The sequence below is a fragment of the Pleurodeles waltl genome, chromosome 7 (assembly GCF_031143425.1).
Source record: "Pleurodeles waltl isolate 20211129_DDA chromosome 7, aPleWal1.hap1.20221129, whole genome shotgun sequence".
NCBI lineage: Eukaryota > Metazoa > Chordata > Amphibia > Caudata > Salamandridae > Pleurodeles > Pleurodeles waltl.
In genome coordinates this window covers 380,807,617-380,828,258 of record NC_090446.1, presented here as the reverse complement: position 1 = coordinate 380,828,258, position 20,642 = coordinate 380,807,617, and positions in this window count along the sequence as shown.

Genomic DNA, 20,642 nt, shown 5'->3' with positions numbered 1-20,642 from the left:
CTGCAAACCCTCACAACAGGTACCCTCCTGATTTGATTAGAAGAGGGCAAGAAAGGGGTGTGTTAAGGATTTTTAGCCACACCATTCGGTGAACTCAGCCAGACCTAACCTCAAAAATTCAGTTTTAATCATTTTGGACTTTTTAAAGAATGTTGTTCCCTGGGATTGATTTTTGCCACACTTCCCAGGAAGTGGTCATCCAAGAGGGTGGTAGCCTACCTGTGATTGGACAGTTGCCCCTCCCCCGCTTCGCACCCCAGGAGCAAGAATACATTTGGCAGAGTTGCACCCACACCTCAGATTCCTACAAGGAACAACAACAGAAGACGAAGGACTGCCCTGATGAACCCTAACCTGCACTTGGACACTGCACTCTGAAGGAGTGCACCAGCCACAAACTTGGGCTTCACCACAAAAAAGACTTTGCCTGGCTTCAACTGGTTCAAGAAGGGACTCCCTGTTTGCTACAGGTGAAAAATAGCTAAACTGAGTCCCCTGCATCAAATCCTGAAAAAACTGCCCAGTGGTCATTTTGGAATTTGAGCCAGGTGCATTCTGGGAGTTGGAGTCCTAACCCTCCAGGAGCAACTCAAAGCTTCTGGAACCTTGGGGTGAACTGTGGACTCTTAAAGGACCTTTAAAGACCTTCTGGAAGAAGATCCAGAAGTTTGAAGAACTTTTGGAAAAAAGCTCCATAAAGGGACCGACCCAGCATGAGGAGACTGTGAAAACACGCAAACAAACTAAATTTCAAAGGGACAAAAGTGACTATGAAGAGGGGAGAATTTTCACTTTTGCAAGGAGATTTCAATATGCAAAGTTGAAGGAACAAATAGATGTATCCCAATTTGAAAAATCGGATAAATCAAGTAATGAATCAAGGTCAACTGATAATGAATCCAGTGAAGGAGAATCAACCTCAATAAATACACAGGGAGTAAAATTAACTTTGTTAAACGAGATGCGCCTCGCCCTCCAACAACAATCCAAAGATCAGCAAGTCAAAACAAGAGGGAGAGGAAGAGGACGAGGCGCAAAAGGAATAAACCCACACGAAGGGGACAAAGAGGGAAGACAAAGAAAAACCAGGGCTCAAACAGCGGCAACTTTCAAGAGCTAAATATTATTAATCTTTCCACCAGAGAAATGTCCCAATCGGAGGAATCTGTCCTAAAAAAGGGGCTACAATTCTGTCCCTCTACAGATTTGGATTTAGTACAAACACGCATAGACTTTTATAAGTATATACGCAAAATCAAACTTGCCAAAACCTTTGCGGAAACTAAAAAGAAAGAGAAAAATGATCCACCAACACAGGAGTATGACCTTACTGTGGGAGATAAAGAGACGTTGATGACTCTGGTGAATTTAGATCTGGGAAACAAACCATTGGAAGTTACTGAAATAGTTAAACCCCTTGGGGCGGGCCTGACAGATAAAAGACCACCTTCCAAGTTTTACCCAGCACTACCAGCAGGGAATAAAATAGATTTATTTGCGTAGATGGTCATTCATGATCTTTATAAAAAGAATTGGAATAAGAAAGAGGAGAACTTAACCATACCAGAGAAACAGGCGTTGCACAGACTTCAGATGGAAACAATGGTTGAAATCAAACCTGCGGACAAAGGTGGAAACATTGTAATACAAAATAAACAGGATTATGTGAAAGAAGCGATGCGGCAATTGTCGGATAAAACCTGTTATGCACTTGCTACTGGGAACCCAGTAATAAAACTGAAGGAGGAGATAAATTCGTGTATCTTAAGGTGGGAAGATCAAGGCCTCATTGATCAAGTAGAGGCAAAATATTTGTTAGTGGAACATCCTGTAACTCCAACAATATACTTCCTCCCTAAAATTCATAAAAATTTGCAACATCCACCAGGTAGACCTATAATATCAGCCAAAGCATCTCTATTAGAACCTATGTCAGAATACATAGATTTCTTTCTAGCACCCTTGGCAAGAAATTTTAACTCCTATTTACGTGATACAGGAGACTTACTGTTACAATTGGAAGGGATACCTTGGCAGGACACCTATAAATTAGTAACAATGGATGTAGTTTCGCTGTACACGAACATTGAACATCAAATAGGAATCCAGGCATGCAAATTCTTTCTCAACCAAAGGAATATACGTTTTTATCAACACAATGAGATGCTTCTGGAAATGATTAACATTTGTCTAACAAATAATTATTTTTTGTTTAACCAACAACTGTATCTGCAAATTAAGGGCACGGCAATGGGTTTTTCTTTTTCTCCCAATTTTGCGAATCTGACGATGGGATGGTTTGAACAACGAATAGCTTGGGCAGAAGAAAACGAGATTTACCAACAAAAAGTAGTGACTTGGTTGAGGTTTATTGATGACCTTTTTCTTATCTGGGATGGTACTGAGTCAGAATTTGATGAATACTTTAAGATCTTGAACTCTAATGTAGCCAAACTTAATTTCACCTACGACATCAGTGCAACACGTGTGACATTTCTAGATACAGAAATTTATGTTAAAGAGGGGACAATTCAGACTTCATTGCACAGGAAAATAACAGCTACGAACTCCATATTACATGCTAACAGTTTTCACCCACCACGAACCAAGTGGAACATTCCCTATGGTGAATTTCTACGAATAAAGAAAATCTGCTCAGAGCCGGAAGAGTGTGAGAAGCACTTGAAATTAGCGGAGGAGAGATTCCTGACAAGACAATATCCGAAAAAGTGTTTAGCTCTGGCACAGAAACGTGTGAAACAATCATCAAGAGAACAACTAATTCATGGAGGAAACCAAGCCATTAAACATGCCAAACAACAACAGCTGAGGTTCATAACAACATACTCACAGAGTGCTACACAAGTTCGTAAAATCTTGGAAAACCATTGGGCAATTTTACAAATGGACCCAATAGTGGGGGAAATCATGGAACAATACCCATTAATGACTTTCAGAAGAACAGCAAACTTAAGGGATAAATTAACGCACAGCCATTTCCAAACTACAAAAGCAAACTGGTTACAGAAAACTGGCTTTTGGAACTGCAGCAGCTGTAAGGCATGTAAAATTGGGGTGAATAAGAAAGAGTACTCAACAAATACTGGCATGGAGAGAGTGATACGTAAGCACTTGAACTGTAAAAGTCGATTCACAGTATATGTGATTGAATGTCCTTGTGGGTTGAAATATGTTGGCAGTACCATATGTGAGACTAAAAAGCGAATTTTAGAACATATTCGAGCAACTATCAATATAGATAGGAGCTATGCAACAGCGAGACATATGGAACAGAAACATGATAGCAAGTGGGAACTCATGACATTCTATGTAATTGATCAGGTACTAAAATCAGAACGCGGTGGTGACAGAGCAAAGAAATTGCGTCAACTAGAATCCAGACATATACTTGATATCCGATCTCTCACCCCGCTAGGTTTAAACCAGGATGAGGAGTTATTTGTACACCTATAAGAGTTGTCATAGCTCATAAGATGTTGCCATTCATTTATTTTATGTCATTTCCACCAATTGATAAGATGCTTTCTTTCCCGTTGTCATTTGTCAGATAGACATACAATTTTGGTGCTATCAATATAAATTGACTGAAGGAATAATACCCAAACATGAATTTTCTTCCATCAGAGGTGCAGGATTTAGCGAGGGCCTTGTTTAAAAGAAACTTTGGGGATTGTGCTATTGTAGGTAACATGCAATACATGAATATGAATCCAATGTGAATATAAATTAAAAACTAATGAGGGCCCCTATATTTTGTTAACACACCTCAGAAATTGTTTTGAAGTCTCCATTAGTCGCTGAAACAAGATTTTATGACATATATTTAAAAATAATTTGATTTAATGAAATGCTATAAACTACATATACCAGAATGCAATGTGGAACTCAGTGAAAAACACCTTGGATTGTAGTCAAAACACTGTTACAATTTGGTAAATATGTATATAGAAAAACGTTTAATTTTTCTTTGTTAAAGTATATATATTTAGTGATGTTATGGAGTAACTCTTGATAAGTGGTGTAACTTGAGTATTTTTTCTGTTACTTTGGAGTACTTTATTTTAAGCGCCGAAATTAGCACACAGGAAACACCTGTGAACAGGGTTTGGTGAGACCGAAACGCGTCAGGGGATTCCTGTTTGTTTGTTTATGATCTCACTAATGTATTAAAAGTTAAGGTATTTTTGGCACAACGACAGAGTGCGATATATATATATATATACATACCAGTCGTCAGTAGAAAGTTACAGTTAGGACCTAGTTACCTAGTTTCCATAAGAAAAGCTTTTTTTTTACTACCCTAACTTTGGTGCCATTTGACGAACCTTCACGTAATTTTCCAAAAAAAAGTGTCCTACTGTGTCTTATTGTGCATGGTAAGCTTCAGGGTGATTTGTCAAGAGAGGGCTGAGAAAAAGGGGGGGTAAAAAAAAGTGTGTTTCCCATGTTAATTCCCACCGAGGTTTTGAACATTACTCCAACCCAAACCGTTGGTCAGAATTCCATCAAATTTGACAGAAAGCTAGCACTTGGTCCAGAAATCGTGTTGTTTGTGATTTGGTGTAAATCTATTTAGTAGATTTAGGGATATTAAAGAAATATAGATATATAGGAATGCGGAGGCTCTGTGTATCCCGGAGATCTCGTGCTGAGATCTGATTGGCTGCCAACACTTCAACCAGGACGTGTTGGCACACAAAAAAGGTGAAGGGGGTAGGGTAGAAATACCTACTCCCCTTTGTGCTGGTGTCAACAATTTCTGGTGAAATTCCCAGGGATCAGCAAATCCCCTGCAAATGTAATTAAAAAAAGTGCTGTCTCCCGCACTCGTTATTAATGTAGCCCCGGGTGGGCCAGGTCCTGGGGGCATGGTCATTATGAAAAAACAGTGGGGGGTGCACGGGCCCCCTTTGTAGGGCTTTTCTATGTCTAAATACTAGATCTAAGTATTAGACTGGTCCAATTAGTAGCACGAGGATAAAGCAGACCATTTCTATAAAAAATAGAAATAACAGGATTTGACAAGAATCAGTGTGGCTGGGAGCCAGATTAAAAGCCAAGCCTCGCAGTACAAGCAACCTGTTCAACCTTATGTCTAAGAGTTTGATCCCAACATCTCACACTCCTTACACTATTCTCGTCAGCCCCTATTGCTTCTATCATTCAAGTTAATTCATTCTTTGGACCACTCCTCTGGGTTATTAAAATCGAGGGAGTGAATTTAATGAGTTGACGTTCTCTAACGCCCAGTCTGGTCTGTCAAAAATCTTACTCTTGGCATGAGTCAATAATATATCACCAAATACACTGCTAATACTGATGGGTAAAGACTGAACCATGAACTTGAAACACACCCCAAAAATGAAAAAGAAATCAAATGTCCAGCTAGGAAAACGCAACTGTTCGAGAAAGTTCTGGCAGTCGTGAAGAAGAATCACTTCTTACGAGCCAGTCAGGAGGTTAACACCCCCTTGGAGGACCACTTCACTTTTATGGAGACTTTACTTGATATCGCAGCTTTCAGGGTCTCTATCAGAGTATTTTACAGTCATTCCCATTTGACATTACAAAGGGTCATCTTGGCAGGAATGAAGCTTGGTGAAGGGGAATTCTATGACTCATATGTGCCACCCGTGCAGAGGCATGGGGCTTTTGAGAATTTTAAAAGTGAATGCTGGTACTCCAGAGTAAAATAATATTATTTAAAGAAATGTTGTCTGCTATTGGCCGGGCTGTGTTTGCTAATGTGATTTAGGCAGGTTGGAGCTCTGAAACAATAGCATTTTTCACAGGTTGACCTAGAGTTTCAGTTGCTACTCTGCCCCTCAGTCCAGGGCCACTGACCAACACCAGCAATTGAACACAAGCTTGGCAGTAACTTAGTACTCCCTGTCATTGAGAATTACAGAGAACACAAATGGAGTGATAGTTCACCTCAGTACTGGAATATAAATCCGTCAAAAACTTGGCGAGAGGGTCAAAGTTCCTGGCTGAAGCGCAATGGATGGAACCTCAAGGGATTGGAAAATGTAAAGCTTTATTAAAGTCGTGGCAGCAATAGTATAAACAGGAAGATTTAAGAAAAGTTGCACTGAACCCAGTGCAGCAGTACCCCTTTTCTTGCTCCCCTTATGTTGGAAAGTACCATCTTGCCTGGCATGTTACCCCCATTTTTACTGTATGTATGTTTGTTTTTGCCTATGTGTCACTGGGATCCTGCTAGTCAGGACCCCAGTGCTCATAAAGTATGCCCTGTATGTGTTCCCTGTGTGGTGCCTAACTGTATCACTGAGGATCTGCTAACCGGAACCTCAGTGTTTCTGCTCTCTCTGCTTTTAAAATTGTCACTGCAGGCTAGTGACTAATTTGACCAATTCTCATTGGCACACTGGAACACCCATATAATTCCCTTGTATATGGTACCTAGGTACCCAGGGTATTGGGGTTCCAGGCGATCCCTATGGGCTGCAGCATTTCTTTTGCCACCCATAGGGAGCTCAGATAATTCTTACACAGGCCTGCCACTGCAGCCTGAGTGAAATAACGTCCACGTTATTTCACAGCCATTTTTCACTGCACATAAGTAACTTATAAGTCACCTATATGTCTAACCCTCACTTGGTGAAGGTTAGGTGCCAAGTTACTTAGTGAGTGGGCACCCTGGCACTAGCCAAGGTGCCCCCACATCGTTCAGGGCAAATTCCCCAAACTTTGTGAGTGCGGGGACCCCATTACACGCGTGCACTGCACATAGGACACTATCTATGTGTAGCGTCACAATGGTAACTCCTAACATGGCCATGTAACATGTCTAAGATCATGGAATTGCCACCCCAATACCATTCTGGTATTTGGTGGGCAATTCCATGATCCCCCGGGTCTCTAGCACAGAACCCAGGTACTGCCAAACTGCCTTTCCGGGGTTTCCACTGCAGCTGCTGCCAACCAGTCAGACAGGATTCTGCCCTCCTGGGGTCTGGACAGCCCCGGCCCAGGAAGGCAGAACAAAGGACTTCCTCAGAGAGAGGGTGTTACACCCTCTCCCTTTGGAAAAAGGTGTCAGGGCTGGGGAGGAGTAGCCTCCCCCAGCCTCTGAAAATGCTTTGATGGGCACAGATGGTGCCCATCTCTGCATAAGCCAGTCTACACCGGTTCAGGGATCCCCCAGCCCTGCTCTGGCGCGAAACTGGACAAAGGAAAGGGGAGTGACCACTCCCCTGACCTGCACCTCCCAGGAGAGGTGCCCAGAGCTCCTCCAGTGTGTCCCAGACCTCTGCCATCTCGGATTCAGAGGTGTTGGGGGCACACTGGATTGTTCTTAGTGGCCAGTGCCAGCAGGTGACATCAGAGACCCCCTCTGATAGGCTCTTACCTCTCTTGATAGCCAATCCTTCTTTTTTGGTAGCCAAACCTCCTTTTCTGGCTATGTAGGGTCTCTCCTCTGGGGTATTCTTCAGATAACGAATGGAAGAGCTCACCAGAGTTCCTCTGCACTTCCCTCTTCGACTTCTGCCAAGGATCGACCTCTGACTGCTCCAGGACGCCTGCAAAACCACAACAAAGTAGCAAGACGACTACCAGCAACATTGTAGCACCTCATCCTGCCGGCTTTCTCGACTGTTTCCAGGTGGTGCATGCTCTGGGGGCTGTCCGCCTTCACCCTGCACTGGAAGCCAAGAAGAAATCTCCTGTGGGTCGACAGAATCTTCCCCCTGCTAACGCAGACACCAAAAGACTGCATCACCTGTCCTCTGGGTCCCCTCTCATCCTGACAAGCGTGGTCCCTGGAACACAGGAGCTAGATCCAAGTGACCCCCACAGTCCAGTGATCCTTCAGTCCAAGTTTGGTGGAGGTAAGTCCTTGCCTCCCCACGCTAGACTGCAAACCTGTGTACTGCGTGATTTGCAGCTGCTCCGGCTTCTGTGCACTTCTCCAGAGATTCCTTTGTGCAGAGCCCAGCCTGGGTCCCCAGAACTCTGTCCTGCAGTGCTCAACCCTCTGAGCTGGACTCCGACATCGTGGGACCCTCCTTTTGTGACTCCGGTTCACAAATCTTCTAAATGCCTGCTCCAGTACTTCTGCGGCTGCTGCCTGCTTCTTTGGGAGCTCTGTGAGTTGCTGAGCACCCCCTCTGTCTCCTCTTCCAAGGGGCGACATCCTGGTCCTTCCTGGTCCCCAGCAGCACCCAGAAACCTCTACCGCAACCCTTGAAGCTAGCAAGGCTTGTTTGCGGTATTTCTGTGAGGAAACACTTCTGCAACCCTTCTGTCCCTAGCCCTTTTCGTTGTTGCAGAATCTTCGGCTTCTTCCACCTGGAGGCAGCCCTTTAGCACCTTCATCCGGGGTTTCCTGGGCTCCTGCCCCCCCTGGACACTATCGCAACTCTTGGACTTGGTCCCCTTGCCTTGCAGGTCCTCACGTCCAGGAATCCGTCTTCAGTGGTTTGCTGGTGCTTGTGGTTCTTGCAGAATCCCCCTATCACGACAATTGTGTCTTTCTGGGGTAGTAGGGGAACTTTACTCCTACTTTTCAGAGTCTTGGGGTGGGGTATCCTGGACACCCTGACTGTTTTCTTACAGTCCCAACGACTCTCTACAATCTCCCATAGGTCTGGGGTCCATTTGTGAATCACATTCCACTTTTGGAGTATATGGTTTGTGTTGCCCCAAACCTATGTTCACCTATTGCATCCTATTGTGATTCTACATTGTTTGCACTACTTTTCTTACTGTTACTTACCTGTTTTGGATTTGTGTACATTACTTACCTTCTAACTGAGGGTACTCACTGAGGAACTTTTGGCATATTGTCATAAAAATAAAGTCCCTTTATTTTTAGTAACTCTGAGTATTGTGTTTTCTTATGATATTGTGCTATAGCATATACGTGGTATATTAGGAGCTTTGCATGTCTCCTAGTTCAGCCTAAGCTGCTTTGCCATAGCTACCTTCATTCAGCCTAAGCTGCTAGAAACACCTCTATTCTACTAATAAGGGATAACCGACCTGGCACAGTGTGTAAGTACCACAAGGTACCCACTATAAGCCAGGCCAGCCTCCCACATTAAACCCAAGACTTTGAAATACCCACCATCAGCCATGGCTTTCACTATATTACTGCCATTGTCAGTGGCAACAAATCTAGTTGTGAGACCTCAAAGTTTAAGCCTTTCATTGACCTTGGAATTAAACTTTTCCAAGATGTTGGTAGCTGAATACAACTCCTTCATAGTGAACATCACAACTGTTGCATGCTGCTGAATGTTCTGAAAAGATTCATTCACTGTAATACCCTTTGCCTAACTCCCTGGAAAGAGACCCAGTGTGCAATTATGCCCATGTAATCTGTTGCTTGACAACTGTACCATATGTCCTTGATGTAGATGGACTGAACAGCGCCTGCTTCATAGCACTGCCAACTATTTGCATCACTTCATGATGCAGCTCTGGCACAGCCACTGTGGCAACATAGCTCTGACTGGGAACCTTCCATTTTGGGAAGAGAGTCTTCACAAATTCCAGGAAGCCCACACCTTTCACAAAAGAAACTAGGAGGTCAACTTCTAACATTTTAGCCAACTTCTCATTGTAGAAACTCACTTTCTTGTGATTTCGATGGTAAGTGACTCCCTGATAAATATAGCTTCAACAGTAGGCTGTTCTTCTTGTGGTACTACTGCCATAGGCAACTTACGGGTACCAGCAGCAGGTAGGCTGCCTGGGTGCCTTGGTGTATGTTAGAAATGGGGTCTCTAATGGGCAGTCGGTTTGCACCCTGTCCAAGAAGGGACCCTCACTCTAGTCAGGATAAGGGAGATACCTGCTCAGAAAACCCCTGTTCACCCACTTGATAGCTTGGCACGAGCAGAAAGGTTTATCTCAGAAGCAATGTGTAAAGCATTTACGCATAACACACAGTAACACAGTGAAAACACTACAAAAGGACACCAGTTTTAGAAAAATAACCGATATTTATCTATATAAAACAAGACCAAATATAGTAAAAATCCACCATACAGTAATACGTATATGAATTCTGCAACATTTAATCCAAAATACAGTTCTTTGAAGTCGAAAGATCCACCTGGGGCCATCACGACGTTATGATCAACAAAACCAACAGTTCAGGCCAGCTGCGGTATCGCGGGCCAGCTACGGTGTCGGGAACACCCGCAAACAGTAACTTTGGAATTGCAGGGCGTTGTGATCCTCGCAGTGAGCTCCGGAGAGCAGCTTTTCTGGCAGTGCAGTGTCGGTTCTGGAGTCGGTGAGGGAGTCATTGGGCTCTTGAAGTCACACACAACACAGGTCAAACTCCGCACTGCTGTGATTGGTGTCGCAGCTGCGGTGCAAAGTGGTATGGTGCAATATGGGGTACCCACAGGTCACTGTGCTGGCAGCATCGGTGAGACCAGGGCTGCGGTGTGAAGCGGTGCGGTGAGACTACCACCAGGTCACGGTGCAGGCAGCAGCGTCGTTGTTGCTGAAGTGCTGTCTTCGGTAGGCCCAAGCCAGCGGTGCAGGATGAAACGTTGCTCAGTGACCCTTACAAACAGTGTCCACAGGCCACGGAGCAGGCAAGGATGCCTGGTGATGACATTGGAGTCAATGGTGCTATTGTTGGTAGACAGAGTCTGTGGTGCGGGACCGGAAGGTGTTTCGTGCTCCTCATGAGTGGTGGCCACGGTGCAGGAAGCGGCGCCAGTGTCAGCAGGAGCATCATCATTGGGGATGCCCAGGCTGCAGTGTGAACAAGGCGATGCCAGAGTGTGGGGCCCACAGGTTGTGGTGCAAGCAGCTGCTCGTGAAGTCTTCCGATGACGGCTTCAGTGAGACCAGGGTCACAGTGCGAAGTGGTGCAGTGCAGCTCCATGTACCATCGGCAGGTCACAGTGCCAGCCAGGGCTGCGTTGTGGTGGTTTCTCCTCTTGAACAGTACAAAATACACAGTTCCCAGTGATGCAGGATGAGGAAACTGAAGTCTTTGGTGTCCCTGAGACTTCCAAAAGAAGGCAAGCTCTACTCCAAGCCCTTGGAGAATTAATTCGAGCAGGACACCCAGCAAAGTTCACCCTTTGCACTCTTTTCAGGCAGAAGCAGCAAGTGCAGGCCAGTCCAGCAAAGCAACACAGCAAAAAGAGAGTACTCCTCCTTCAGTTATTCTCCTGATTCCAGAAAGATTGTACCAGTCTGACCCTTTGGGCTCAATACTTAAATACCTTTCTGCCTTTGAAGTTGGCAAACTTCAAAGCAAAGTCTCAAGTGTCCAGGCCAGGCCCCAGACGCACACAAGGGGGTTGGAGACTGCATTGTGTAAGGGCAGGCAGAGTCCTTTCAGGTGTAAGTGACCACTCCTCCCTCCAGTCTAGCTCAGATGGTTCATGAGGATATGCAGGCTACACCCCAGCTCTCTTTGTGTCACTGTCTAGAGGAGAAGTGTAAACAGCATGTAGGAGGCTGGCCTGGCTTATAGTGGGTACCTGATGGTACTTACACCTTGTGCCAGGTCCAGCTATCCCTTATTAGTAGATTAGTAGTGTTCTAGCAACTTAGTCTGATAGAGGTAGCTATAGCAGAGCAGCTGAGGCTCAACTAGGAGACATGCAAAGCTTCTACTATACCACTTATATCATATAGCACTTTATCATAAGAAAATACAATACTCTGATTTACTAATAATAAAGGTACTTTATTTTAGTGACAATATGCCAAATGTATCTCAGAGGATATACTCCTTTAGGAGGTAAGTAATATACACAAAATATACACACAAACCAAAATCAGGTACGTAAAACACTTAGAAAAGTAGTGCAAACACTGTAGAACACAATAGAATGCAATAGGAGAAAATAGGCACAGGGGCAACACAAACCATATACTCCAAAAGTGGAATGCTAACCATGAATGGACCCCAGGCCTGGTGTAGTGTGTAGAGGGTCGCTGGGAGTGTAAGTAAACACTAAGGGTGTCCAAGATACCCCACCCCAAGACCCTGAAAAGTAGGAGTAAAATTACCCTACTACCCTAGAAAGACAGTAAAGTCGAGATAGGGGATTCTGCACAGGTAACAACTGACTGCTCAAGCCTTTGCCAGGAGACAGTTGAGCGCGGCATGAGAGGGGCTGGAAGATGAGACAGCAGCGGTTTGTCTCTCTTAAGACAGAAGAAATAAACTTGGTTACCACAACTAAGATGACTCCTACCGTGATTACAACACACTCTCCTGACCAGCACCTCCCAGGGGAGGTGCCCAGAGCTCATCCAGTGTGTCCCAGACCTCTGCCATCTTGGATGCAGAGGTGTGAGGGCACAATGGACAGCTCTGAGTGGCGAGTGCCAACAGGTGACGTCAGAGACCCCTCCTTATAGGTGCTTACCTGTCTTTGTAGCCAATCCTCCTCTGTGGGCTATTTAGGGTCTCTCCTGTTGGTATCTCACCAGATAATGAATGCAAGAGCTCACCAGAGTTCCTCTGCACTTCCCTCTTTGCCTTCTGCCAAGGATCAACCGCTGACTGCTCCAGGACGGCTGCATAACTGCTACAAAGTAGCAAGAAGACTACCAGCAACATTGTAGCGTCTCATCCTGCTGGCTTTCTCAACTGTTTCCTGGTGGTGCATGGTCTGAGGGCTGTCTGCTTCACCCTGCACTGGAAGCCAAGAAGAAATCTCCAGTGGGTCGACAGAATCTTCCCCCTGCCAACGCAGGCACCAAACTTTTGCATCACCGACAGCGGGCAGTACGCGACGGTACGACACCGCGTGCCAAACCTACAGAGCGTGACATACAAGACACAACATATCTCCCCCTTTTTTTAATTTCCACCAAAGAGGAAATTACATAACATTGAAAAACCAACTAAATGTGTCCTTAAACTGACAATAATAAGTAACATTCCTGCTAAAAGCCATTACATTCCCTAAGTTTGAGCGGTACCAGTTTCTCACGGACAGATCTACTAAGTGTATGGGGTTCCAACAAATTTGTGTCTGACGCCCTCCGTTCCTGATCTGTGCCCTCTGACATAGACCTACTACCCCTTTTCATTCCACTGTGACTGACGTCATTCACCTTCACAACCTTACCCACATTCCACCATTAACCACCCTCAACCATGATAGCATTACCACACACTTTCCTCACCGTCACCGGACTCCGACAGCATGCCTCCGCTTTCCTCACAAAAGTCTGTAACTTGATGCGCACCACATCTCCAGGTTGAAATGAGAGAATTTTTCTGGTCATACCTAGCTTTCACCTTATCCTGATTTTTTTTTACTTCACCCAACACCCTGTCCTTGTCCACCGAATCGGGAAATTTACCAGACACAACATTGGCTAACCAGGCCGGGAAAAGTCTTTAGGTGCTACGTCCACCCTTCAAAAGCTCAAACAGAGAGATTTTCATCACTGAATGTGGAGTGGTGCGATAGAACCACAACATTGAATTCACAGCTTCTTCGACATCCAATTCGCTCACTTTAGCCCACTTGATGCACTCCACAACCACTCTGTTGATTCTCTCTACTAAACCATTTGTTTGAGGATGGTACTGAGAACTCTACAAATGTTTCATACCAGACTCTCCCAGAAACGTTTCCAACTCATTGCTCACAAACTGTACTCCATTATCCGAGATTAAAAACTCTGGAAATCCTTCCCTCCAAAAGATTTCTTTGAGAAACTATATGGCACTACCAGCCGTAGGCTTAGCAAAAAAACGCACCTCTGGCCACTTACTGAAGTAATCCATCAGTAGAAAGGCATAACGCATCTGACTAGGGAGAAAATTGAAGGGCCCTACCATATCGACCCCCACTTTAACCCAAGCCTTGTCAGGTAAAGATATGGGTTGTAATGGTGGTTTTACAATCTTCAACCCTTTTTCTGCACTGTTACACACAACACATCCATCCACAGCCCTTTCCACATCTTTATCCATAGAAGGCCACCAATAGTGTGCCCTGATACGTCTCTTTGTCATAGTGGCACCAAGGTGCCCCTCATGCACATTGTCCACCAATTTTGATCAAACATCGCACGGGGGTACACATTTATCATTCCTCAAAACAATGCCATCTTCAATTGACAACTCATCACCCGCCCTGGCATACGGTTGGACCTCTGAATTCAAATGTATTCCTTAGGCCAGCCGTTGATTATATGCTGCTTAATGATGCACAACACCTCATCATTGCTTTCAGCCATCCTTAACACAGTCTCCGTGCACACCTTGGATTCATCAGCATCTACAGCCGCTATAAAACAATCTTCCACATCATCCTCCAAATCAACAGTGCTTTCTTTATTAATCGGTAATCTAGATAGAAATTCTGCTGTGAAATTATCTTTCTCCGGAATGTACCTGACCTGGAAATCATACTGTAACAATTTTGTGGTGAGGCGTGCAATGCGGGGGGGGGTGTGTAGTTAATTTTGTCCCCATTTAAAATGTACACCAACGGTTTATGATCAGTTTGAATTACATAGTTTCTGCCCCACACATAGCTTCTAAATGTCTCACTAGCCCAATAGCATGCTAGCAACTCTTTTTCAATCACTGAGTAATTGAGTTCTGGTTCACATAAAACTCTGAAGGCATAACTAATGACCTTCTCATCTTTTCCCATACCTTGTGACAGAACTGCCCCCAAACCATACCTACTAGCGTCAACCGTGATGGTGCACAATTGGCTGGGGTCATACAGACTCAATGGTCTGGCATCCACCAACTCCTTCTTCACCTTTTCGAATGTAGTTTGACACTCACTGTCCCATATAAACAGTACTTCTTTCTTGAGCATGTTAGACAAAACTTTCATTTTGCTAGCATAGTTGGAAATGAACCTAAAATAATATTCAAACATGCCCACAAATGATCGCAACTCGTCTTTGTCCTTGGGGTTTGGAGATTCCAGAATCGCCTTTACCAGCCCGGGCCACGGTGCTTCCCCTTCCCCAGACACACATCTTTTTCTTGTAAAACTAACATTTTTCTTTCTTTACGCCGACGCCATAGGACTGAAAAATCTTAAACACAGATCTAATTTTCTAATTGTGATCTTCCAAACCCCTAGTATGGATCAAGACATCATCTTGAAAAATTAGAATGCCCTGGACTTCCCCCAAAATTTTGTGCATGATGCGTTGAAAAGCTGACACAGCGGAGGCCAACCCAAATGGCATCCTGCAAAACTGGAAGGTGCCAAACGGGGAATTAAAGGCTGTGTAATGGCCCGAATCCTCATCTAACACCACCTGGTGATACGCAGATGCCAGATCTATCTTGGAAAACCACACAGAGCCTCTAAGCTCTTCAAGTAGGTCGCTGATCTTAGGTAAGGGATATGAGTCTACCCATATTTCCTTATTGAGACTCCTCAGGTCCACACATAAATGTAGGTCTCCATTACGTTTTGGGCAACCACCAGTGGTGAAAGCCACAAACTGGACTCAATGGGCTCAATTACACCATTCTGTTGAAGCTTGTTCAATTCAGCTTTAAGATCCTCTCTTACACTAAACGGCACCGACCTGACCTTATGTCTCACAGGGATGGCCCTATCCTTTACCTTTATCCTGTGTTTGAAACCTGAAATCTTTCTCAAACCCAGGGTAAAAATACCAGGAAACTCATCTTCAAACAGTGTCTTTGATTCTGAGTTCTCCACAACAAGGATTTGTTCTTTAGCTCCGGGTTTCAGCACCATACCTAACAACCCTTGGTGGCACCAACCCAAAATGTTCAGACCTTTATAGGCCACATAAATTTTACCAAAGATCCTCTGACCCTTGAACTCTAGGCTGTCTTCTATGTAGCCTTTCTAACACAATTTTCCTGCCCTCATAAGAGACCGGTGATCTGTCGGGAGGCAATAACTCTCTATCACCCCAAGTGTTGTGGAACAGATCCGATGTGATCATAGTAATACGTGCCCCAGAGTCCACCAACAAACAAAGCTATTTCTCTCCAACCCGAATATCCACCAGGGGATATATGCATTGGTTTTGTTCCTTGACCCCCAAGACATTTTCCGTGACCACAACAATCATGTCCTGAAAGGCTTTTACAAAAGATTCCTCTCTATTTTCCTCATCTTCCTCCACTACACAAGTCACTTTAGCTTGCTTATTACACGTGGATTGACAGACTTTTGCAAAATGACCCACTTTGCTACACTTCCTACATACAACATTCTTCGCTGGACAACTTTTGCCATCCTTGAAGTGGGGCGTGTTCCAACATCTAAAACAAATGTTAGAAGACCTAAAAAAAGGATTGTCATGTTTCTTCAGCTCAGCTTTCTTTACCGCACCCATTTTTGTAATGACATTGACTTGCAGTTCATCAGAGTCCTTCACACCAGTGCTAGATGAGAGTTCCTTTAGAGAGATCTGGGCCAGTTCAACACTGTTGGCTGTTTTGATAACCTTATCCAACATTGCATTTCCCATGCTAAGTAGTTTCTGCTGAATGTGTTTGTTTGAGCAATGACCAATGAACTGGTCCCTTATCAGCTGATCTTGAAAATCTCTAAATTCACACTTAGAAGCCAGTCGTCTAAGTGCACTGACGTATGCGTCAACATCCTCACTTTGAAATTGCTGATGCTTGAAGAATTTGTGCCACAAAACTACCAGACTCGCAGTACATCAAATCTTGTTGACAACTTCTTGGTAGTGATATGATACTCATGAAGTTCTTCATCAATTGCGGCAGGTCTGGTAAGTGTTTGAAGATCTCTCTCCCTTAATACCCCAGAGAATGTAAAAGCAGACACTTTTTCCTTTCAGGGTGAAAACGTGAGGCTCCTATAGCTCCCAGGTATGTCTCAAAACCGTCAAACCATTGTCTCCATGGTATGGGAGGCGCCCCTGGAGTTTCCAAGAAGGGTGGTGGAGGATTAACTGACTGCATAGTGCAAGCCCAGACTTAGCAGTAAAAGTCAGGACCTCTTCAGATTGTCATCCTTTCCATAAAAAGCTTATAGTTCAACTTGTAAACTGTGTAATAATATTATTTCACTGTTGACACTGCTAATATGGCTCTATGGAGCTTTAAACACCAAAATACATCCAAGATGGCCACTGAAAACGCCAGCCACAGCACCTGTAGAGTCCCATTAGAGTTGTTTGCTACAACAGCAGTCACACAATCCTCCAAACAGAAGAGCTCCCAGTATTCATTCATTTCCTGCTGGCTATAGACGAGGAAGACGCACGTCGAGGCAAGAACAGAAAATGTTATCTCACCAATCTGCGTGGGTAATGTTGCGGCGGTCTGCAGACACCTCGTCCCCAAAAATCAATGTTGTAATCACAGTAGGAGTCGTCTTAGTTGTGGTAACCAAGTTTATTTCTTCTGTGTTAAGAGACACAAACCGCCGCTGTCGCGTCTTCCAGCCCCTCTCACGCCACGCTCAACCATCTCCTGGCGAACGCTCAAGGGCACGAAGCCACGACAGCGGGCAGCATGCGACAATACGACACCGCGTGCCGAACCTACAGAGCGTGACATAAAAGACACAACAGAGTGGTCACTCTCCTTTCCTTTGTCCAGTTTCGCTTCAGAGCAGGGCTGGGGGGATCCCTGAACCGGTGTAGACTGGCTTATGCAAGAAGGGCACCATCTGTGCCCTTCAAAGCATTTCCAGAGGCCAGGAGAGGCTACTCCTCCCAGGCCCTTTACACCTATTTCCAAAGGGAGAGGGTGTAACACCCTCTCTCAGAGGAAATCCTTTGTTCTGCCTTCCTGGGACCAGGCTGCCCAGGCCCCAGGGGGGCATAAACCTGTCTGAGAGGTTGGCAGCAGTGGTAGCTGCAGAGGAGACCCCAGAAAGTTAGTTTGGCAGTACCCGGGCTCTATGCTGGAGACCCGGGGATGCACGGAATTATCCCCCCAATACCAGAATGGTATTGGGGTGAAAATTCCGTGATCCTAGACATGTTATGTGGCCATGTTCGGAGTTAACATTGTGATGCTACATATAGGTATTTACCTTTATGTAGTGCACACGTGTAATGGTGTCCCCGCACTCACAAAGTCTGGGGAATTTGCCCTGAACAATGTGGGGGCACGTTGGCTAGTGCCAGGGTGCCCACAAACTAAGTAACTTTGCACCTAACCTTCACCAAGTGAGGGTTAGACATATAGGTGACTTATAAGTGACTTATGTGCAGTGAAAAATAGCTGTGAAATAACGTGGACGTTATTTCACGCAGGCTGCAGTGGCAGTCATGTATAAGATTTGTCTGAGCTCCCTATGGGTGGCAAAAGAATTGCTGCAGCCCATGGGGAACTCCTGGAACCCCAATACCCTGGGTACCTAGGTACCATATATTAGGGAATAATAAGGGTGTTCCAGTGTGCCAATCAGAATTGGTAAAATTAGTCACTAGCCTGCAGTGATAATTTTAAAAGCAGAGAGAGCATAAACACTGAGGTTCTGGTTAGCAGAGCCTCAGTGATACAGTTAGGTACCACACAGGGAACACATACAGGGCATACTTTATGAGCACTGGGGTCCTGACTAGCAGGATCCCAGTGACACATAAGCAAAAACAAACATACATACAGTAAAAATGGGGGTAACATGCCAGGCAAGATGGTACTTTCCTACAGTCTTTATTGTCTAAGTGGTGATAAGTGGAGAGTAGCTCTGCAATAGATTGGTTACTCCTTTTATCATCCACTATATGGTTACTTCCCTGTGGGGATGTGAACCACCCTGTTTGAAGATGTTTAGCTAGCCAGCAATGTGAAGTTATATTCTCAGAGTTCCTATTAGTATGTTTTAGTTTAGAGCAGTGGGAATTGTCCACTGGACCTATGTCAAGTGATGAGAATGCCAGACAGGTATGCTGTCTCAGTAAAGCCATAGTTGGGCAAAAGCTTTGTCCATATGGCTGTAAGAGAGAACAGGGTTGCTGTTTCTTTTGAGTTGGAGCAGGGCAGGGATGCTGTCCTATGAGCTCCACACTAGAGCAGGGCTGCTGTCCTAAGTGTTGTGAGGCAGTGCAGGGTTGCTGCACTAAAGTTTTTCTGGGAGGGTTAGAGGGATGCTCCATGTTAACTAAAATGGCGCACTTTTTCTCACCAATATTAGTTATCCCACAGAGAGGTACTTCCACCTCAGGGAGTACAGCTGTGCCAGCTGATGGTTCCCTTGGTACAGGTGCCACCCCAGGAGAGGTTTCTCCCACCACAGGAATGGTATCTTGAATGGCAGGGTGGGTAGGGGATACTTTAATGCCCTTTTCATCTGTTGTTGGAGAAGGATCCTGAGTTTTCAGGCCTTTTTCTCTCCTTTGCTTTTTCATTTCAGCTGAAATGAGAGGAAGCAATTCCGCAGGGATACCCAGCATGGCTGCATGGGTATTATACTCTACCTCAGCCCAACCTGAGGCCTCTAGGTCATTACCTAAGAGACAGTCTACAGGTAAGCTAGGTGATACTACCACCTGCTTAGGGCCAGTAACTCCACCCCAACTAAACTGAATTATAGCTAAGGGAAGGAACTTAGTGGAGTTATGGACATCAATAATCTTGTACTGTTGTCCAATGATGTGTTGTACAGGAGACACTAGGTTTTCAGTCACCAAAGTGATACTGGCACGTGTGTCCCTGTAGGCCTGAGCCTCAACACCATTTATTGAAACTGTCTGTCTGTACTTATCCATTGTAAGGGGACAAGCAGCCAGTGTGGCAAGGCCAATGCCACCAGGTGTGACCGAAACTGTCTTGGGACTGACTACCCCAGTTACTATGATGGACCGATAAGTGAACCCAACTACAACCTTATTTTGACTGTTGCCAGCAGTCTCACCACTATTACCACTACTGCTAGGGGCACTAGGATTTGATGTATTAGTAGTGGTAGGCTCAGGGGGTTTACCTGGGCAGGACTTATCCCCTGGCTTATGGCCTTTATTTTTACACACATAGCACCAAGGCTTTTTAATGTGTGTGGGTTGTGTAGAAGAGGAAGAAGTTGATTTATCCCCACCCCCTGAAGAGTGTTTAGGATTTGAAGAAGGATCTTTAGTTTTCCCTTTATCCCCATGCTTATCCTGAGATTTCTCACCATCTTTCTTCTTGCCATATTTGTCACCTCCTGTATGAACTTTTCTGTTCACTCTTGTACTGACCCATTGGTCTGCTTTCTTTCCCAATTCATGGGGAGAGGTCAGATCTGAGTCTACCAAGTACTGATGCAACAAATCAGACACACAATTGTTCAGGATATGCTCTCTCAGGATTAGATTATACAGGCTTTCATAGTCAGTCACCTTACTGTCATGTAACCAACCCTCCAAGGCCTTCACTGAACAGTCTACAAAGTCTGTCCAGTCTTGAGAGGACTCGTTTCTGGTGTCTCTGATCTAAGGGCCAGATGTAGGTAGCCTTTTGCACCTCGCAAACGGCGAAAAACGCAGTTTTTGAGGAGCAAAAGGCCTCACGTGATGCAGAAACACATTTAGCGAGTCGGAACCAACTCGCAAAATGTGTTTCCGACACGCAAATAGGAAGGGGTGTTCCCTTCCTATTTGCGATTTGCACCACGATGTAGAGTTGATTTGTGACCGTGAAAGTGGACCACTGCCTACTCTGAAAAAAAACT